The 22,712-nt window shown below is 40.8% G+C and overlaps 1 long non-coding RNA gene across 6 annotated transcripts in view; it reads left to right on the top strand.

The window, feature by feature from the left end:
* LOC135296374 (uncharacterized) overlaps nucleotides 1-14,353 on the top strand; it is a 52,477-nt gene extending 38,124 nt beyond the window's left edge. For 3 of the 6 annotated variants that reach the window (XR_010358441.1, XR_010358438.1, XR_010358439.1), the window contains one exon: nucleotides 3-2,901. This is a non-coding gene — a long non-coding RNA (uncharacterized LOC135296374). Of the gene's footprint in view, nucleotides 1-2; nucleotides 2,902-9,661 lie in introns of those variants that run through there. The other 3 variants (XR_010358444.1, XR_010358440.1, XR_010358442.1) reach the window with 2 other exon arrangements.
* Nucleotides 14,354-22,712: the final 8,359 nt, after the last annotated feature.

Raw genomic sequence — 22,712 nt, 5'->3', positions numbered from 1 at the left:
AGGGTCAACAATGTACTGAGATATGTGGGATCAACAAGACACAGGTTTGCCATATGATTTTCCCACGGTTAGCTCCAGTAAAAGTGATTCATTTTTTTAAAGAAAATCTCTGTTCTGCAGCAAAGATAAACTGTTAAATGGCTGTGAGGCCTGGAGTACAAAAGAGAAATCCTGAATCTGAAACTGTGTGGCTAAGGATGCTCACCTTCCTTTGTAACTTAAAATGCAGAGTTGCTCTCTGTTCTTACTGTGCTTTTGTAATGAAGTGTTCTACCTGCACCACAGCTTCCCTTCTGTCCAGGAAAGCTCTTGGGTTGCAAAATCCTGTGACACTGAGCAGTGGAGATGCTGGTAGCAAAAACTGAAGCTGGAGCTTGAACACACAATCACATTCCCACAAAGTCCTCAAGACACAAGTTTATGTTAGTACTTTGCTATTGACAAAATACCGTCTTGCCAAAACATACTTTTCTATTGAGCCTATGAGTTTTGGACATGTTGAAAGTAATTTCATTGAACTTCATGAAAATTTCATCAGAAATAATACTTCTTAGCTGATTCTGCTTGCCAGTAGCACATAAAAACCTCCAAGGAATCCATGCAAGCCTTAAAAGTTGCTTTTCAGAATGACATTTGTTACACAGTGAAAAAGTAATAAAAAATGTTTTAATGTTCCAATGGTCTTAAAAAATCAGCTCCTTTTTGTTTTTCACTAAGCAATATTTTTCCATGAACCACCTGGCAACTCTTGGTCATGGCATTAGGAGCAGGTTACAGTGGATGTGACCACAGCCAGAGCTGCATCTCCTGACCTGCCATTTCCATAGGTTCAGACAGTGTTATTGTGAATGTCTGTGACAAGCTCTAGTCAACCACGTGCACACAGAGCCATTAGCTACATGCAGCACAAAATACTGGGGCTACTGCTAATGGTAATTGTGTGTTTTTGATAGCAGACTAGAACTCCAACACCTTTAGAAAGCAGCTGAGAGCTAAAAATCAGAGCTGATGAGCAAACATTAATATTTCCTTCAGTTGTGTGAGACTCCTGTGAAGATTTACATAATTAATCTTCAGCAACAAAACATTTATAATGCAGTTTAATAATCTGGGAGATAGACAGGTCATATTAATTACTATCTTGCTTCCTGGTTTTAAAAGCCATTGTTTCCAAGCTCTTAGTTTAGAAGTGAATAGCTTGTATCAGCTTGAAGACAGCAAGTGTACAGATGATTAATGCCTGAGTGCTTGGCACTAACTGGGGATCTGTGAGAGGGTTCCAGGCCCCTGCTCTGCCACAGGCTCTACACATGACTGGGGAGAGAAAGTGGCTTTGGACACTGCATTACTGCTGTCCCAGCAACCAATCTCTGTTACCCCAGTTTCAGGTTCCGTCACATCCCTCCTACAAATATAAACTAATTTTGGGGCTCTGTTCTAAAATACATGTGTAAAACTGTGTGTGGTTTGCAGTTTTTAATAGAACTTTTGTTTGTTTGTTTGTTTGATTGTTGGTTTGGTTTCTTTTAAAGAAACTTACTTGGATTCTTCTTTTTGTTGTTAAATCCTATTGTGTCACAATCTGCTGAAGAGTTGGCAACTTCTTGTGGAAGGAAGGAAGGAAGGTAGAAGGGTACAGCTGAGAGGGACTCTTGGTCATAGTGAAGAACTTGTTGCCAGCCTAACTATATGAAGGCTTTTGTAACTCTCCCATGCAAGGCAAGTGTAGAGAAAGGATTTCAAGGACAAAAATAAGGCATTTTTTACACCGTTTGGGGACATGCCGTTTGAAACTCCAGGTGTTACCATGGAGGAGAATATGGCATGAAAGAAAATAGACTTGTCTGAGATTCAAAGGGAGCAGCAGAGATGAGAGCCATGGGCAAATGGGAGACAGAAATCATCTTCTAAGTGTTAAAAAGAAAATGACAGCACAGGGACAAGCAATATCTTTACACAACAGAGAAAAGGCAGCCAGTGGAGGGATTCACAATGAGAGGTGACATGAGCAAACAGACAGGCTACAAAAATGATTTTTGCAGTGGTGCTCAGAGGAATACTGGCAAGGCAAGATTGTGTTAGTGTTAAAGTAAAGGATGCAGCAAGAACTGAGAGCCCAGTTAATGAGCTCCTGGTTGAGGGTTTTATTGTATAACTGGATAAGGAAAGTAGATTTTATTTTTACTTGAAAAAAAAAAAGGTTAAATTTGAGCCAGGGGATGGGTTGAGAAGCTAAAGAGAAGCTCATACACAGACTGTGAATTTGATGCAAGGTAACAGTGTTATCCAATAGCTTAAGAGAGAACCAGCAGGAAAGACTGGGCTTTGACAGGAAGAGCTCTGTTGCAGCCTGGCATAACCTGCTCACATCTCCTCATGAATTGCTAACCAAGGAGATATTTTAGTTTGGACAGGAAGAGACCTTTTTTGTGCAGAGAGCAGATTCACTGGTTGAGGAAAGAGTCAGTCAGGGAGTGGTGTTTACAGAACAGACAAAATTAGAGGATTGCAGGAAAGAGAATGGCAGGTCCATAGAAATAAAAAAAGGAGAAGATTTGGTCATAATGCAGATGGCTGCATGGAAAGTTGGGATGGCTGTGGCTGCCCTGGAGCAGGGATGTGCCAGAGATGCTTGATTCCAGCTGGGCTGGGAGTAAAGTCAGGGTGGAGCTACTGCTTTTGACAAAAGGCCCCAAAACATCAAGGTGAAATGGGACGTATGGCAGAACAGAAGGTATGGGTCACGCCAGTGAAATACCACTTTAAATGACTATATCCTGTGAGCTAAGAGAAAGATGAGCATACTTGCTCTCTAGCTCTCATAACCTGGCATTGTTCACTTCCTAGTTGTGTGTAAGCCAAGCTTCTCATAATGGTGACTCAAACTTGAAATGACCGCTATCTTTAAGAACACTAGGAGATAAAACCTATTTATAGCAGTGGACTCTCCCACCAGGCTGTACAACTAGGGCTTTCAAGGGAAATAAAAGGTGGTTGGCTTCTGTGAGTCAGTCTGTTTGATCTTCTTACCTGAGTAACTCTGCAGAGTGCATGCTGTAGGAATGATTGTGTGTCTTTGTGTCCTGTGCTACCTTGGAATCTCTGCATCAGCACAAAGAAGAGCAGATTTTCACCCTATGAGAACTGGTATCCTGGCATCAGGCTGAATTAAAATGCTCTTGGGAATAGGTTTTGCTGCAGTCATTTGAGACTAGTGACTGAAAAGGAGGGGGGAAAAAATCAAATAGGGATTTCGATAAATAGAATTTCAGATCTTGCATAATACCATTCAATGGCAACAGCAGGTGTTTGACAGTACTGTGAACTTCCTCAGAATGGGATCCTGCCAACATGGCTGTGATTCAGTGCAATGATTCAATGACTGCAGGACGGTATCCTGCCAACCAGCCTTCCAGCAGAAAACTGTTCACCCCACTGCAAACACTGCCAGTCCATTAGCATTTTAGATTTAGTCTCTCTGTGTGTCAGTATCAAAAAATGCATCCCCTCCAGGTAATGGAAGGAGGAAGAGGGGGACAAAAATTCCCTTTTCTCCCAGGGAATAAAATGCAAAATTATTAGCTGCGATGTTGTCTCTGAGGAAGAACATGGGATATGGGTTTTTTTAAGCTCAGAGTTTGAAAAAAAAAAGTCTTCCTTTTATTCCTCAGCCCTGCTTTTCCTTCCACCTCCAACCAGGAGCCTTGTCAAGAGATTCTCATCAGCTTCCACTTCTGCCTTCTAAACTGTGCAAAAATACCACCAGCATCCTGAGATAAGCAAAAAACCTCAAGGACCTGTCATTAATATTTCCTGTTACGGATATTTTACCACCTGCTACCCTGCAGCACCAATGTCCTCCAAATGCCCACACACCGAGTCTCCCATGCTCCTGCAGCACAGTCATGCCCCTGTCAGGAACATTCCCAAGTGCATGGCTCCTAGTGACACTTGGCGTGGGTACAGAGGGGAACAAGGCTCACTCAGCTGTCACCCTCCAGCCGTGCACCAGCCTGGGCCAAGACACATGACATGAAACCTCCTTCAAGTAAATCCATGGTTATGGGTGCAGCATGGAGGGAGCACACACAGTTTGTCTCAGCTCTCCTCTCACTCTATTTTTCTATTGTGTAGCAGAAGCAAAAGTGAGAGTGGAGCTGAGAAGCAATTCGTGATGCTGCTACTGTGATCTTTGTTGCAGCACAATGTTCTCATCCTTGCCCAGCTCTTTTAAACCTGCTGTAATATGAATAATGATATACTCAGCTTAAAGAGACTTTGTTAAATACTTTGCCTTTATCACAGGTGCTATGTAAACTTCACGGAACAAAATGGACTCTTTGAGAAGTGATTAGAGCAGGAGGGAAGGGTTTAGTGGTTTAAACACCACATTTGCAATAATTAGGCTCCCTGGAGTGATAGGTTCAAATCCTAGCAGGGTTGACTCAGCCCTTCATCCCTCTAAGGTAGATTAAATGAATTTTCTGTAGTAGGGTCTTTTGGACAAAATCTTAAAAATGCACAGGCACATGAGCTTTCGCCTTTTACTGCAAGGATGAATTTTACAGATTTATAAATCAGAGATTCAGGTTATTTTACATAAACCTAGCTGTCTGCCCAAGCACTGTTTGCCAAAACCTGTCTTCACCATTGCAATGGCCATGTAGGTCTGCTCACCAGCCTCCTTCACAGAGAGGCTCTTTTGTGGTGAAACATGTAATGTAGTGAAGGACACAGTATGGGACTAAGCAATGCAGTTTGGATGTATCCTATAACTAAAAACAACAACCAGCCTCTAGTTTTTAGTTAACTCTTTAAAAATTAGTATTTTTTACTACATAGGGCTCATCTCTTACTTGAAGGTGACTAACCTAGTCATGAGTCAAAGCAGAGCATGGGCTGTTGTAGTACCATAGGTTGAGGGAGAGTTAATTCTGTCTTCTTCTTTAAAAAAAAGGAAAAATTTTCTTTTCCTAAGGTAATTACTGTTACAAGGGGAGGGATGGGAGGCATGAATTTTCTTCTCATTTATTTGGTCTGCTTAGGAAGCCAAGCTCATTGTCACTGGGGGCAGTTCAAGACAAACCCTCAGAGAAAGTCTTTGGGAGTCCCCTTCAGAGAAGGGAAAAGAAGATTAATAATGGAATCATTTAGGCTGAAAAATACCTTTAAGATCATTGAGCCCAACCATTATCCCAGCACCCCCAATTATTCCAGTAAACCATAGCCCTAAATTCTAATTGGGTTTTGGCCCCCTTTTTTTTTTGTCCCTGCACAACGTCATGCAATGTTGTAGTCCTCCTAAGTTGTTGCCCCTTTTTCCAAAGGTAATTTTCTTCTTTAATTTCACCCAACTCTCTCTCTTCAGCCAGGCTGGTCTTCCACACCAGCTTGTCTTTTGGCCCATGGGAATGGTCTGCACCTCTAAGATTTCCTTCTTGAAGAATATCCTGCTCTCCTGGACTTCTTCACCCTTAGTATTACCTCTCAAGGGACTCTCTCAACCAGGCTCCTAAACAGGCCAATGTCTGTCCCCTGGAAGTCCCAGCTAGCAGTTCTGCTGATCCTCCTTATTTCTCCAATAATCTCATCATCTCATCATGATTGCCTTCCTTAGTTGCCTCATTCACCAATTGTGCCAGGAACCTTCTAGACTGCTTTCTTTGTGCTGTTTTGTATTTCCAACATACAGCTGATAAATTGAAATCCCCTGTGAGATCAAGGGCCAGTGATTGTGAGACTTTTCCTAGCTTCTTACAGAATATTTCATCTAATTTGTCAGCATCATGCCAGCACTGGAGCAGCTTACCCTGTGTCTGAAGAAAAGGCCATTTCAATCTCACGTCCGAGGGCTTCCCTTGGTGCAGGCAGAATCACATAGCCAAAGAGTATGACTGTGCAGAGAGAGATTGTGAAAGAAACACAAAGGAAGGTTTCTTGTAGCAAGGGGCATGTGTAGGGGAGAAGGCAGGTGGAGAAAGGTGCAGAAAAGGAAAGGAAAGAGTTTACAGGACTGTTCACTGAGCTGTAGATATTTCAGGGAAGAACTGGCTGAGGAAAGAAAATTATATGAGACAACACAGAAAACAACCATGCAAAGGTGGGAAAAAGGTGAGGGAGAGGAACTGACAGGTACCAAAGACATAGAAATTACTAGAAGAAAAAGCATTGCAGTTTTCCCTCTTTGATTTTGCTTTCATGGTGGGGAAGGAGTGCAGTAGAAACGCAGGCTGTGCTTGTTGATGAGCTCTCCCTGAGCTCCTGTCCTCTTGAATTTCTCCATGGTCTGGAGACGCACAGACCCTAAACCAGGCTGGCTCTTTATTTGCCCATTCCAGGTGTTCTATACATAACTCTTTTCCAGCAAAGATAACTGACTCTCATGCAGTCAATACGGGGGAAAATGAGGAGAGGGCTGCAAGTATGGCTGAATAGCAGTCGAGTACAGCTAGCTAATTGCAGCTTCATGTCATTGCTTTCATAGCTGCTATCATAACTGTATATATTTCCAGCTCAATTCGTCTATCTTTTCCGGCCTCCTGTCTTTGCAGCTGCCTCCTCTTCTCTCCTTCCTGATGGCTGCAAATCTCTAGTTATCACCCTTTTTCATGCTGTGTTTTGTCTGTCTCTTTGTGTTCATCCCTGTACTGGTTTCTTGTCTGCATGTGGCAGTTTCTTATTTCCTGGATGTTGTGAGAGACTTTAGTATGAACTACTTGCTTCAGTTAACATGTATGACCTTTTGCCTTATTTTGTTTTTCTGGATGATTTAATTTTACACATGTTTACACTAAGGACTAGTTTTGCAACTAAAGTGGTCAATATGGATAGGGAACTGCTGTGTGACTCAGTATTAAAACAATTATTTATTTATCAAATTTCTTTTTGTATGAATGTATCCATCCACTGCATGAATTTTTCATGCAAGCTCATCTTGAAAAAAACATTCCCTCCTCTCAGAAAGGATTTGAACTCTTTAGGGAATTCCCCCAAATTCTCGTGTTTTTTTCTTTAATTGAACCCCACCGTGTAAGAAGAGCTCTGTCTACAATATTGATTGCAGAAAAACATGCAGACCTGTCAATCTCTCTTTTCCCAAGGCAAAACTCTCCTATTGTCTTTTTCTGCCAGGGTATAATCTTCACAAAGACAGACTTCAAACAGTTAAGCTTCTTCCCATTGTATTGGGACTATATGTAGTGCTCTATTTTACATTAACATTTAACAGGTTTCAAGCTTCAGTGATAAACTAGAAATGTTTTTCCTTCATGACAACTGTTTGACAGTTTTTAAAAATGGATATAAAATGGAAAATTACCCTACATAGGAAATATCCCTTTCTCTTCATAACTCAGGCTGAGACATGGCATGAATGGAATAACACACTTATTACATTCTGAACACTGAACATAAAATGCATTGCCTCCCTCTATTCCACTTGATTTGATAATCTAGTACAATTTAGGTCCCTAATAAATTAAATTGTTCGGAAACTTGGTTCACTGCCTAAACTCTGTGCAAGGCTGTGCTGTTTAATGATGCCTTACTTTCTTTCAGTGTTTTATCTTTGGGATAAATAATTCAGCCTAATGAACCCTGTGATCTGCAAGGTTAATTGACACCCACAGTAATTCCCAGCTTGTGCAGAGCACCCATATTTGTCTGTCTTTTCCAGAGTCCTGTCACATCACCTAATCTGTGCAGCTCACCAGCCAGGTTCCCTGCATTGCCATGAGCCCTAATCATTGCAAACATCACTTCTGCTCCTGAACAGCCAAGTGCCTGAGGTCCACACGCTTGTTCCTTTTCCCCCAAGTGGTTATCTCGCTAGTTGATTTCCAGGAAAATCCTAGGACAACTGGGACTAGACTGACAAAAAAAAAAAAAAAAAAACAAAACAAAAAAAAAAAAAAAACCAGAATGAAAAAATATTATGAAGATCCACAAATATATTATCTAGGGGATTTATTCACAGGTGATGTGTCCAGCTGTACAGCGGGATGAATGTATTCTTATTAATTATTAAATCGCTCAGATGGTCCTCCTCCCCAAACCTGGCATTTATTGAAAAAAAGTAATTGAAAAGGATTTGTCCAGTTCCACTCCCCGTGTCTGTTATATAACAGACTACTCCAGCCCTCTGCTCCCTCTCTCTCTCTCTGTGCTTTCAGGCTAACACACAGTTTATTGGGTATCAATAAAACATAAGAATTACTCCTGGTATAACAATAGCACCTCTTTGCAACCTTCAGCCTGCTTAGCTCCCAGGAATAGCGTGCTAATGAGGGTGTGCAGTGTTTTGGACAGATGCTGGAGTGTTATGCTGGGCTGATAACTGCATCTCTTGGATCCAACACTGTGCTGGGATGACTCATGCCTTTTACTAATTTATAGGAGCAGTCTTCCTTGAAATCCCAATGTAAATATTATCACCCCGTTCTCTGTGAGTGACTACAGCCTTGAAGTCAACAAAAGTAATGGGCACTCTGTGTGGCATAACGAGTCACCAATGTATTCCTTTTAACCCCTGAATGAATTTTGGGATATTTTGCTTTGGTTTAATTTTTTTTCCCCCAGGGGCTATATGAACACAAGGACCCCATAGCCTGAAGAGGAGCAAGGGGCAGTCCTCAAAGTAACACAAAAAGGCTGAACCTTAGTTTTGTAAAGAAGGAGGCTAAGCTGTATCACAAGCCAGATGGTTTGGACTCATGTCATCCTCTAACTTTAAATCAAGGTTCATTTACTGTATGTGTTTCCTTTAGAAAACCGTCCCCAAACAGGATGGTGTCCTGTTCACACCTGTCAGGAGTGAGGAAATGAGGGTTTTAAAAGTCAGGTAGAGCTCAGTATGCTGACTTTTCTATTTTGTCTGAAGAGGTGTTTGCAAGTGTTTCTGTCTTCCTGGCTTGTATTGTTTTTTATGTCCCTGTGACTACCCTGTGTAAGCAAGGGTGCTCATGCACTGACATGCCAAGATAAAAATATCAGAGAGCCTATTGTAATTTCTAAAGACATTGGGCAAACCTGAGTGTGAAGACATGGTTTATATCTTCTCTCATTGACACACAGTGCTTTAGCTGAGCACAAAACCAGATTTCCTAATTGCACGAGCAAAGCCATTTTCTCAGTCTGTTTCAACCACCTTGGCTTGTAGATCAGCAAGCGCTCTTGTCCCCAGTGTGACATCCCCACTCAAGCTCAGAGTCCTGCAGGACAGGATAGGACAATTCACATAGTCATGGTCCTGTCCACTGATTCTAAAAGGAAGGCAAAGACAAGCTCAGACCATATGCCAGATTTTAGGTAACTAAAAACAGATTAGAAGATTCCCCAAACTGGAACTGATGAGCAGTGAGCTGTGAGCAATGTGCAGCTGAGATGTAAAAACTTAAAGTCCCACATCCCATGGCTATCATTAATATCACAAACTGTGACAAATCTGTATGTGCTGCCAGTAGTTTTATAAGATAAACAGGAATCTCTTTTCCCCCATGTCTTGTAAGACAGCCACTTCAGGCAGATCCCCTTCCCTCAGATACTCCAGGCAACCTTCTGACCACAAGCTTGCTGTCAGAGAGGCTCTACTCTTCCACAGCCTATGTTAAGGCTACTTCAGCCTTTTGATTTATTTTAATTCTATTTTTTTTCCTTTCCCCAGCATGTTCGGAGCTGCAGTCGGGCTGGCACCAGCTCCAGAAGTCAAAATGTTGAAGGACTGAAGTAGGTTGGGAAGGACTGACTCATGGCAAAGGGAAGAAGAATGAAACTGGGATGCAAAGCATCGTCAGACCACTTGCTGCTCAACAGCATCTCTGCTGGGTTTGCTTATCTTCTGAAAACTAGCCATGTGCTGGAGGACATTCCCCTAGGAACTGCCTGGTCCTGACAGGCTAACTATCCCAGTATATTCATGGCAATTTAAGGCAGAAGCTCTAAGATCCTGCATTCAGTCTCCAGGCTGAATTGCTCTCTTCTCATGGTGCAAGTGCAGCCTTTCTCTGTGGTAAATCACAGCTACTCACCTGAATATGGCTGCAGTTTGTTGATAGATAAAGTATTTGTAGTCTGTATACAGAATGTACGATTTGCACAAGAAACAGAAAGTTTTTCCCTGTAAAAAAACCCCACCCAATTTAAAGGTATTGTAATGACCAAAATCACAGTTAGATTATTACTGCTACTGAAAGTAGGTTTTGAGGAAGTAATATTATGCACCTGTCTTTAGGAAGTGTTGCTGAATCTCCTGCTTTGGGAAACTCTTTCTGATGCACACAAACTGCCCTCTTATATTTACCACGCACCTTCTCTACAGAAACTCCCAACAAACATACGTCAGCAAAGAAACCCCTGCTCAAACAGCATTTTGAAACAATGCCTCAAGGTTTCAGTAGCCCTGTTGATCTCATGTGGATTGTACCCTGGTGTTTGAGGGGGACCACGTGCTGTGAGAGTGCCCCGGGGCAGACAGAGGTAACAGCCGAGGTGCACAGTCTTGTGTTACATATCAATCTAGCTGACATGTTTGTATGTCAAAGCTGCCATGACTTCTGAAAATCAGTTTATTATTCCCTTTGAAAGTGCATTTGCCTGTCATCAGGACCCGCGTGCTGATCAAAATTTCAAAGTCACGAGGGGTCTCAGAATCCCCACTAATGATGAATGGGACAAATGAATACACACTGAAAAACCTGAACTACTGTCCCTGATTTTTTTTTTTTTTGGACATGCTGTTCACACATAATTCTCCTAAAGGTAGTATGGATTTGGGAATGCTCAGCTTCCACAAAAGCAATGGGCTGTTCACACATAATTCTCCTAAAGGTAGTATGGACTTGGGAATACTCAGCTTCCACAAAAGCAATGGGTGAAGAAGGTGGTAAAAAGAGAGTCTGTACTGGAAGTGGGGAGGAAGGAAATGCAGAGACGAGAAGGACTGCTGTGCTGGGGAATATACCATGATGCATGTAATTGATTGGGTCTTGATTCGAAAAGAAATCTGTTTGCAAAGAAAACAATGAGATTTTTATGTTTTGACTGACCAAAGCCTTGATGCTATTCCACAGCATGAGAGCAGCATCCTTCCTTAGAAAGACATCAGCAGTCCCAAGTGGCTATTTCTGCTTTTGTAGTGAGAGAGAAAATGGTAAGAGAAAGAAAGAAAATGAAGTGCCTCTGACAAGGAAACAATGTGCCAGAAGCATCTCCTTTAAATACGAAAGGCAAAAGGACAGAACTTGATTCATTCTCCATCTGTTTTGTGTTTGTTTGTTGGGGCTTTTTACCATCCAATATTTTACCTTGTATTTATTTCTTTTTCCTCTTGAAATATTGTGCTTTACAGTAAGAAATCATAAAACTGTGGAGGTTAGAGATGCAAGAAGCCTATTAGATCATCTGCTCCACTGCTCTTGGCCAGCAGAAAATTGCTCCCTATGGTACATTTTCTAATGTTTTGTCCAGCCATGTAAAAATCCTGAGTGACCAGGCTTCCACCAGGTCCCCCAGCAGCTTTTCTACAGCTGAGTACATCTTGAAAGATTTTCCTCTACTCAGCCTATGGTTTCATGTTGCTAGTTTCACCCCATTTGGCACTTCTGTTTCTGTGTAGCAGTCTAAAGTGTTACCTCCCCTTTGGCATTCTGAATCTATACCTGCTTAGCATGGAGTCACAAAAAAACAGGGCTGAAAGGACCTTTGTTGTTCATACACACAAAGCTTTTAAATCTGCTTTGTAAGGCTGTCTGTCTAGATTCCTGGTATTTTTTATTGTTTTCTCTCCTTTTACCAATTTGTCCATGCACAGCAACTCCCCCGACTGGGTGTATTATTCCAGATGCATTTGCATTAAAATGATGTAGAAAATAGATCTCTATTGCCTTTGATTCAAATATCAAGGAAACTTCACCCTAAAATTGCATCAGCATTTTTGCAGCCAAACTGTAATGTGCACTTATGTTCAATTGGCCACCCACTCTCATTGCAAAGTGTTTCAGTATTCCTGCTAGCAGTTTGCCATTGCCTACAAGTGTTTTGGAGGGTTTTGCCTCAGGTATATTTTTATGCTTACAAGTGGAAACTCATCTTGTTATTTTCTCTTGTAATGTCCCCAGGCTCACTAGGTCACTCTGTGTTATTTCCATATTCTGAGTCACCTTTCAGGTCCTCCCAGGCCAGGGTCATCTGTGAGAGCCCTTTGTGTACAGCACATATTTCCTATATTATTAATAAGGACACTAAATCACAGTGTTTCTGACACAAACAATGTTATTGTGTTTTTCTGGTTTTTTTACTAGGTGACTTTAATGTGTTGCCTAGTGCTTTCTCCCTTCCCTATGCATCTTTTCCTTTCCAGTTCAGATTCTTCTTTCTCCTGGAACTGTGACATTGCCCTTTGTATCTATTTTTTTCTTTTCATCATTATGCCTTTTTTCAGAGATTTTTTGTTGTTGTTGTTATTGTCTTTCATGTTTTCTGGGCATATTATTTACAGCTGTATTTTAGTAAAATAGAATTAGAAGCAATGTTCTGGATCACTGAATCCAGATCACAATTATTTCAGAGAGCTGTGCCATGAAATCCCTTTAAAATATTAATTGAGTTTCAGTTTGATGAAACTGTAAAACCAATTAAGTTTTCTGTGCCTTCTTTTTCTACTACACAGCCATTGTCCAGCTATCCTACTTGGAGAATTAAACTCCTTCTTTGACATCCCAGACTGAATTTGCTTATGACCAGTTTTTATCTCTTGTCCAGGTAACAGTAGAGTCCTGGAGCTTCATTAGTTCTTGTTCCTCTCTATTGCTTTCCCTTTCTCACCTTCAGTATATTTGTGGGTAGAAATCAGATTCTGTCTCAGCATTTGCTTTCTGAGTTTATACATGCCAAACTCTGCCATAAGATGACTGATAAAAGGCAGTGTAAAAACAGCTGGATTAAAGATACCAAACTTGCAGGAAGTGGTATAAATCTTTCTAAGAAAACATCATGTTGTTGTAACTGTAAACACTGAATTTATGGTTCATTACCATATTATATATATATAGCTTCTTTTAGACTTCACTTTTGTAGCTTCCATTCCCTGGATGTTCCTACCAGTTCTTCATTTGCCTGGTGTAGTTTTAAGCTGCCTTCTGAAACATGAATAATTACAATTGCATGCCAAAGCCCAGATTAAGTCTCCAAAACAGTTGTGTTCAGGTATCAAGTGGAAATAGCTCAACTGGCCTATTTACCTATGGAAATGTCATAGCTATGGTAAACTGACTCTGTCCACCCAGCTCTTTCTTCTGTGTCACTTCCAATTAGCAAACTTACATTCACAACTCAGTTATTTTTGAGTGGATAAGCTCATATGTCATGCTATTGCACCTCTATTCATCTGGCCCATGAGTTAACACAGCCCTTCCACTCCTTTGGAAGTCTGACCCCGTCCTCATTCCTAGGGGGATGCCTCCCAAATTTTAATATTCCCTCCTGTTGTTCCTAAATTACTGAATCTCCTGTTTTCCCCAGTGCTCATATTATTCTGGAGTTCAGTGCCTTTGTAGAGCTCCAGTCCATGACCATCTCAAATTCAGAAAGCTTCTTTCACAAGGGGTCCCAGACTTCCTTTGTGGCTGTAAGTCCATTGGTCATAAGCAGCAGTGTCTTGGGTCTACCTGGTAAAGGGCAACTTTTGGGGTTTCTGCATACATTTTTTGGAACCCTAAAATGTTGGGTTTTTTTCTTCCTAAAGCTTCTGTTCACCCTGTCATCATGTCCAAGGCTGGTTGTGCATTGTGACAGTGTCATTTCCCCATTGTACCATAGGATCAATTGTGTTACGATTCTATTGCAGAATAGTAGTCAATCTCCTGTTATATATGTGTGGTGTTCAAATAGGTCATTTGATTATTTGATACAATCAGATATTTTTGTGTCCTCTCCCAATCATTTGTTGCTTTTAGTACAATTCTACGAAGTGTGTTTGTAAAATAAAAATTCCTTTGTAAGCAGTATAAAATTTCGTATAAAACAAAGTGCTGTTTTCCCTTTCAAGTATGTCATAGAACCAGCTACATTACTTGTTTGATAAATTTTGTTGTACAGCAAGGAAAAATGTTAATATGGGTAAATAGTTAATAAATTGTACCCATTTTAGCAGATGTCCATGAGGACTGGACAGGAAAAAACCTAGCAGTACAATTTTCTATTATATAACCATGTCAATTTTGCCAAATTCCAGTCTGAACACCAAAAGTAGCTCTGATATCAGACTATCCTCTTTTGAACTATCCAGTTTTTTGGAATTAAATATCAATGTTTCTACTTTTAAAGATATTGTGGTCCTTTGTTTATTTGTGTATTCTATTTTATATTGTAACAAAATTTATGAGAAATAAAATAAAAATGAAGTATCATTGCTGAAATGCATTTTGAGCAACTTAAATCTTCAAAATGTTTTTGTGAAGAATTCTGAAGCATAAGGGTTTCATGGTGAAAACGTACATGAAGACCTTGAAAATTTGCATTAATCAGAATTTCTTTTCTCTGCATAGCTTCAATCTCAACACAAAAATGCTCAAAAAATCAGCACAACCTACTGTAGCTGGTAATCCTGGCTTGGTTTCTTACCGAGGACTTGAAGATCTAAAAAATAACATTGAAGATTTTTCTGCCTGTCTGTCTAGACAGATGCAGTTTTTCTGCCCAAGGATTTCTATAGATTATGCAGGCACACACCCCATCCTGCAGGTGGTTCTCTACAGAGATGAGGTGTTTCTTTTCCTAAGATGAGCTGTCAACATGTTTATCTGTAAGAGCATCAGTAACAAGCTCAGAAAGAAGAATGAGTAAAACTTGCCTGGTGTCAGGAATACGCATTGTACAGCCTAATTCCAGGCTGTGATTCCAGCTGCCTCTTTTGCAAGAAAGTTGCCTTTGTCTTCATTTTCACCTATACCTCATCAATTCATCAGGTTCTAGAAATTACAGTTTTTAATATCCAGCCTCCAAGTGTTTATATGGAGAAAACTATTTGTTGAAGGCCTTAATGATGGAAAGAAATCTAAAGCACAAGTGATGTAAGATGTTTTTAAGCCACATAACAAAACCAGTAAAGTTCAAAAACAGAAAGAAAATACAATTGCACTTAAGAAGCAATTCTTTTGAGTTTTCACCTGTTCTTTGCCTGAAAAACAAGTAAGAAATATTAAGTACATATAAGAACCTAGCTCTCCTTTAAACAAAAGCTGTGAGGAAAAGCTTTTCAAATGTCTTTATTCTCTGTTTTCTTCTCTTTTACTTTTTTTGCCTCTCTTCTAATGTGCTCTCTGGTGTCACAAAAAAAAAAAAAAAAGAAAAAAAAAAGAAAAAAAAAGAGCTTCTGGTCCTTTCATCTCTTCTTCTATTTCACCTTGACATCAAGTTACAGTGAACTAATTTGATCATTCTCATTTACCAGTGACATCTGTAAACATCAAAACCCTAGTGTTATAGTTACTAGTTGATTTTTTTACATCAGAGCAGAATCTTCCCTCAGTATGTTGGGGGTCCACCCTGACCAACCACAGGGTACCCATCAGGACAGCCATTAGCTGGGGGCATCATGGTGTCTCACCAACCTCTTCCTAGGAGGTCAGTGCCCACCACTGTTGTCAACAGCAAACCAAGACAAATCCCATCATCTTTCTCTGCCTCTGTTTCCCCTTCCAACCTTTCCCTTCTTTATCCTGCATCCCCATCCCATCAGGGGGCATCTTGTATGGTTTGTTTGTGTTTTGCCTGTCCTGGTGGGCTCTGACCTCAGTCATGACCTGACTAGATATTCCCAGATCCTCAGATGCTTCTTTCCATCTTGAAAACTGAAGGGAAAAAGTAAAATAAAATTTAAAAAAACAGTGAAAGGAATTGGCTGGAATCTGTGCTTTGACTTTCCTCTCCTCCTCCCTGCTGGATAGATATCTCTCTTGGACAGAAGCGAGCTCTGAGTAATGGGGACCATAGTTCAGATGATTTGTAAATGTCTTGCAGTGACAAGTTTGACTTATATCTCAAGTTCTTCTTGTTCTTTCCCTCACACAGCTGCTCTGTGCCTTGCAGAATAGCAGGGCCTCCTAAGCTTGTCTTGCAGCACCAAAACCAACCCACACAGATAAGGTCTTCAACACTCGCCTGATCCAGGTCACTGCACAAAGACATGCCAGCCTGCCAGGCTCATTTATTATTTTGGAAATGACCCGCCATGGTTTCTGCACCACTAATTGGCCATGATCCATTTCCTGTTTTATGCATTCATCTTCTTCTGCTGCCTGGTCCAAGAGATGCCAAGTGCATCATTTACTGCACAGTACATTGAACTTGGACTTAATGTGAAGAGTATTAGACAGAGATTTGGATTAGCTTTGAGGTCAGGATCTCTTTGTGATAATCTCTGCAATTGTTCTTACCAAATCATCTTACTGCCTACAGTGATGACACTTCTGGAATGAAATGCAGGAAGAAAATATATACAACTCCAGGCAACAGAGTTCCATCAGAGATGGCTTTGGCCCAAGGACTTATGCAAAACAGAGCTGTAATGTTGCAAATTTGTATTTTTCCTTTCTGTTTCAAGGAGGGAAAAAGCAACAGTTGATACTGCGATGAAACTGCAAGCCTGAAAGACGGAGGAGTGGAAACTTCAGTGTCTTTAACAATGCTAATCCAAGCCTATAGACCTGTGAACCATATTTGCAATCAAATGCTTGTGAAATACATTGCAGTGAGCTGAATATTGTAGGTCCAACAGAGGAAAATTCCTGCTAAAATCAATGGGAATTTTTTCTTAATCAGGTTTATGGGATTGGTTACTACTTGAAAAACTACTGTTCTTCATCTCTAAAGACCCTCCCTGATGGGCTCCTCTTCTTTACCTGCTGCTCTTCTTTACTTCTATGAGATCACTGTGCTACCTGGGTGGTGACATGCTGTGTGTGTGACTGAGACTGGGACTCAACAGTGGAGCTCTAGAGCCTGGTCGGGCTCTTGTGACTGCACAAGTAAGAGGCTGTTCATGTGCCTGAGCTTGGCCTGCACAGCACATGGCCTGCACATCATCCCCATTGCCAGACCTGCCACTCCACTGTCAGCCTCTGATGATACAGACATCTCAGACAGAAACTGCTGCCTCTAATTTTAAAAGAAATTCTGGGTCTGACTTCAGGTTTATTCTCAGATAAAAGCAGAAATGCTCAAACATTTTGTGCTGCACTTGCTTTGACTGTCCAATCAAACAGAAATTATTACTGTGGTATTTGTATGGCTGTCTCAGAAGCCAAAATCCTTATTAACCCACTCTCTTGCTAAAATCAAGAAAGCAAATCTATCAAACAGCTTTTTATACCCTCCAGGTCCATCGTGTCTCTAGTTTAACAAGAAAAAAAAAGTAACAAGAGGGTAAATGATATTCTAATGGGTAAAGCAACTACCCTTTACACAAGTGGCTTTTAGGCCTGAGCATATGCATTTGGCATTTTCTTAAACTGTTTACGTTCATGGATCTCTCCTCTGTGGCTGACATGTGTGTATTGGAATCAGTTCTGTCTTATCATCATTGCCATGGTTACCTTATCATCATTATTGAATGTATGTGTTGCTATATTACTCTTGCAGATGTCTTACCAAAATTCCCTAAAGCAAAATAATCCCAGAACTTACTCTGTACACATCCCTAACTACTAAGCATTGATATCTTTTATAATCTGTTTCCCAGCTAAAACAAAGATGGCTTAAACTTCTCTGCTGAAATAAAGCTGTTTGCCCTTTCTGGGTAGAGAACAATTTACTCCATGCATCATCTTCAGCATAAGCCAATTCCTTACATCAAATGCAAAAAAAACCCAAAAACAAAAACAAAACAAAACAAAAACAGAAACAAACCCAAAAACAAACAAACAAAAAAAACCCAACCCCCCCCCAAAAAAAACCAAACCAAACCAAAAAAAAAACCAAACCTATCCCCACAAAACCAGCCTCCTACTTAACTGAGCCTCTCAGCAGCCTGATTTGCCTTTATTTCCATTACTACATTGCTAAAAATCACAGCATTATTGATATCTGCAGCAGGGAACTCATGTCAGCCTCTGAAATGAGGCTATCATGAGATAGCAAACACAGAGATCATTATAGCAGGGTAGGACACATCCCAAAGCCCAGAACAGAGAAAAAATTGATTTTGGGATGAAAAAATCTTTGCTGGGGGGCACCATGCTACAAGGCCACAAAAATTATCCTATGAAGACAGGCTGAGAGAGTTGGAATTGTTCAGCCTGGAGAAGAGAAGCCTCCAGGGAGATCTTATGTGGCCTTTCAATACTTAAAAGGAGCTTATAAGAAAGATGGGAAAGACTTTACAGTTGGGCCTGCAGCAACAGGACAAGGAGCAATGTTTTTAAACCAAAAGAGGGTAGATTCAGACTAGATACAAGGAAGACATTTTCTATGGTGAAGGCGGTGAAACACTGGAACAGGTTGACCAGAGAGGCTGTAGATGCCTCATCCCTGGAAACACTTTGGTACAGGCAGGATGGACCTGATGTCATTGAAGACATCCCTGCTTATTGCATGGGGGGTTGGACTAGATGACCTTTAAAGGTGCCTTCTGAGCCAAACCCTTCTATAATTCAATGATTCAATGCAGTCTTTCAGAACAGAACTGGGAATGCCCAGAGGCTAATACCTGGTTTTAATCCAAATTATGTATTAACTTCTAATGGACAAATGAATGTAGAACTCTTATTCTAAAGAGTTACTGCAACTTAGCTTAGCACTAACTACTATATTTCCCATCCCATTTTTCTTTATTATAAGAACCAATCCTTACTACATGCACAGGCAGAGGCTTTGAATGTGTTATGATAATGAATGCCATTATGAGGTTAGAGTACAGTGGTGTGAAGAAAGTGATTCACCACTGGGAAAATGCAAACAAATAAATTTATTGGATGATACATTGCCTAGATGCACAACTCTAGGTTTATAAACAAGGGGTTATATATTTTTCCACAACTATAATCTAATATTACTGAACTGGAGAATACCAAATATAGGTAAGATATTTATAATAATTCCAATAGTAAGAGAAATGAAATCTTAAAGAAATACAAGTAAATAGCAGAACCTCTAATAAGAGAGGACATGGTAGTACTAATTTAGCAGTGAAATTTTTCTTCTGAAGGTAAGGATGACGGGCAAATTCTAAGTGCAGCTAACTGACCATCTTCCAAAGTGGAAGTGGAAACTAGGAAACAAGGTCATTGTGATACAGCAAATATAGAGTTCACCATAATTTTTAACCAAAGGCAAAGAAGACAACACTTGTCTTGTCATGTGTTCAGATTTCATGTCACTACCCAGACTTTACAATGATCCCATCATCCCACTATACCTGTAGTTATGGGGAATGGAAAGAACTACTATTATGTGGTAAAATTGTCATAGCACTGCAGGGGTATTGCTCTATCCTCTGCTGATATCCAGGAAGATTTCTCTGAATGTTTATTATAGCTATTGCAGCTTTGGGATACCTCAGGGGTTCTGATTTGCTAGGAAGGCCCAGCTGAATGACTGCTAACTTGGGAATATCTTGGCATTGGAAGAAGGTTATCATTTCAGGATCCCAGAGGCAGCAGGGCTCTTGCTGCCAGCCAGTTTCTCCTGAAGCGTCGTTGAGGGCTGAGTGTGAGTGTGGAGGGGTAGAATTTTCCCAACAGAGACAGCCCTTTAGCTCTAAAAAATGAAATTCCTTAGGCAGCAGTTGTTTTTCTATCTTTACCATCCATCTGGGAAATGTGGATTGTGTTCATTATACCAAACAACTTTCCAGGGTCCATGCTCTCTAGAAAACTCTTTGACTTTCAGGCTGGGTTGCCCCCTCCCTGTAGCAGAAGCTGGAATTCCCCAGCTGGTGAGATGCTTTTCTTTCACCAGGATTCACTGGAATGAGTCCAGAAGGGGAACATGAAGATGCTTCCCAGATGCACTCCAGTATGTCAAAGTCTCTTGTGCACTGGGGAGCCCAGATCTGAACCTAGCACTGCAGACATCTCACCAGGGCTGCACAGAGAGAAAGGATCACCTCCCTCAGTGTGCTGGCAATGTTCTTTGCAATGGGACTACTGTGCAGATCCCCCTCCTTCTCCTGCCAGGCTGAAGCATCCACAAGACAAACTGGTGACTAACATGCAGCCTGTCCTGGTTGTTTAGCAAAACACAGTTTGTCACCTGAATTGAAGAGCTCTGGTGAATCCCACAACAAAATAATTGAGTTAAATGCAAATTACTTCATCATTTATGATGTTTCAACAATGCCTGTGCTCTTATAAACTAATTGAAATTTTAAAAACCCTGGCTTTCCTTGGGTGCTATTGGGCTTTTCTGCTTTGCACTGTCTGCATGCAGGGTCCTGTGTGATTACTCAGACCCTGCACATGTGGGGAAGCTTTATGAGCTTTGGGATTGGCTCCAGATGGTAGCTCTGTGCTCTCTTTTTCCCAACACCCGTGGGATGCCTGGCTAGCAGGAAGTGGATGCAGCCCAAGGCAGCACAGGGCAGAAGAGGAGAAGCAGGTTTCTCTGCAGGGCTGTGGGCAGAGCTGGCTGTGACAGACCCTCAGGGATGGGCTAGCAGAGAGGCACAACGTTCTTACAAAAGGTCAACTGCCCCATGCCTGGAAATTACTCAAGAGGGCTTGCTTATTATGCAAGCCTCAAGAGGGTTTGTTAATTATTATGGTAAGATGCTCGAGGATAGCTTGGTGTGAAATGAGATCATTTGTTAAAAGTGACCTTAAAATGTGAAATGCAGAGCCTGGTTCTCATCTTGGCACCTTCTCCAATCAATAACATCAGGGAGACATGAGAGGCCATCTCAGAACTGCAATGTGCTGCATCAGCATCAATGAGGTGGAAATTAGTCTGAGGTTCCCAAACATTTGGGACTTGTTTTTTAATCGCCTTTGTCTTCATAAAATTATTCATTATATTTATTTAGCTTATCTCCACTTGGTCCTTCCAGGAGTATGTATTCCATGGATTGGAAGGAATGGAAATTTACCTAAAATACTGCAGGGAGTCTAGAATTATGGATGTTCATTGGAGTGGAGGAAAAAAAAAAAAGTATTTGCTCATGTCTATTAAAAGATATGAAGAGAAAAATAATTTTTCAGACTTGGGTTCCACTTTAAAGAACAACTTTTTGGGTGAAAACAGCTTTTGGATCAGCCAAGGCTGATGATTCATGGTCCTGCTATACCTGTACCACCAAGTCCTGAAGGCTCACAGAGGTTTAACCCATGGCTGCACCTCCTCAAGATGGCCAGACTTGGCAACAGCTTAGCACAGCATGTTGGAGCTGTGTTCTGTTCAGGTCTTACTTTCTCATTAAAAATTTAAGTAGCTCTACTTTGCTCCATCTTAAACAAGGCAGTGACCCTGAGTTTTCTGGCAAATCTCCAGATGTGGTCTTCTGTAGGAAAAATTTTGGGTCCTTCTTGTATTCATTAAAAATAAAGGAGAAAAACCCCTTATCACCAAGGATAGTGGCATTTGTCAGGTCCATTTTGCTTAGCTCAGCTAAATTACTGTCTGCCAGATGGGCAAACTTGAAAGACACATTTTCCCCCATCTCCTTCAAAAGTCCGGTGTCATTAGAAATATTAAATTGCAGGTAGAAAAAGATCATCTTGGCTCTCCACTTTGACCCCTTAGCTTTACAGAATTCCTTATTATATTATTTTGACTGTTGCCTTTTCTAACGTGGCCATATATGTCCAGAGCTTTTTGTTCAGACAAATGGTCTTTCTACACTATTGCCTAATTATCCTCATTAACTTATTATAGAATTTAACTTTCCGGTTTTTGCTTTCACTTTTCTAACTTCCAGCAAAAGGTGTTCCTAAAACTATGGATGAAATACAGGAACTGCTGGCAAAGCAATATAATAGCCAGAGGGAGGGGGAATGCTTAGGGCAACTTCTTTCTACCCTGGCTGGTAAAGCAGAACTTCCATTGACATCCTGAAACAGATGAAGTCCTGATAAAAACAGTCATGATTGACTGTTGTGCTATCTGGCTGCATTCTAGACTTTTAAATGAATTTGAAAGCAGCCAGGCATCTAATCTTTTTCAAAGGAACAGCCAAGACAGAAAAGAATTTTGCTATGCAGTTTTGGGGCTAACAGTGTGCAGTGAACAAAATCCTGATCAAGCACGGTGTAATCTCCATGTCCTTGTGGGAGACATTTATATTACCTGTAGGAAACATTCATATTACCCACTGTCGCCCACCTAAAAGCTTAACAAGTACTTTACATTCCTGTAGGAGGTATGGAAGATGTTTGGGATGGACTGGCCTATGGAAGTATTCATTTCTACCTGGTAGCAAAAGAAGATATCCAGGAAAACTAGGATAGAACTGGCACTTGTCTTTTCAGGGGCAAATCTGGGAGAACTGGATCCCAGCACTAATTTAATTTTTGGTGAGAAAAAGAAGCACAGCTCAAGGTTGTTTGCTTTTGATAGAAATGTCCAGGTATTTGAGGTGCTCTAAATCAGTAATATTTTGTGACAATCATGGTCAGGAATTGAACGTGTAGGTGAGGAATAGGAGAATCCTGTACCAGTTTGATCACTTGGTGTCACTGAGCTGTGAGTGAGACCGAATTTTGTGAACTCCACAGTGCTTCAGCTGC

This window comes from Passer domesticus, chromosome 3 (genome assembly GCF_036417665.1).
Source record: "Passer domesticus isolate bPasDom1 chromosome 3, bPasDom1.hap1, whole genome shotgun sequence".
Classification (NCBI taxonomy): Eukaryota; Metazoa; Chordata; class Aves; order Passeriformes; family Passeridae; genus Passer; species Passer domesticus.
Note: the sequence above shows the minus strand (reverse complement) of the source record. Positions and strands in the feature narration are given on the sequence as shown.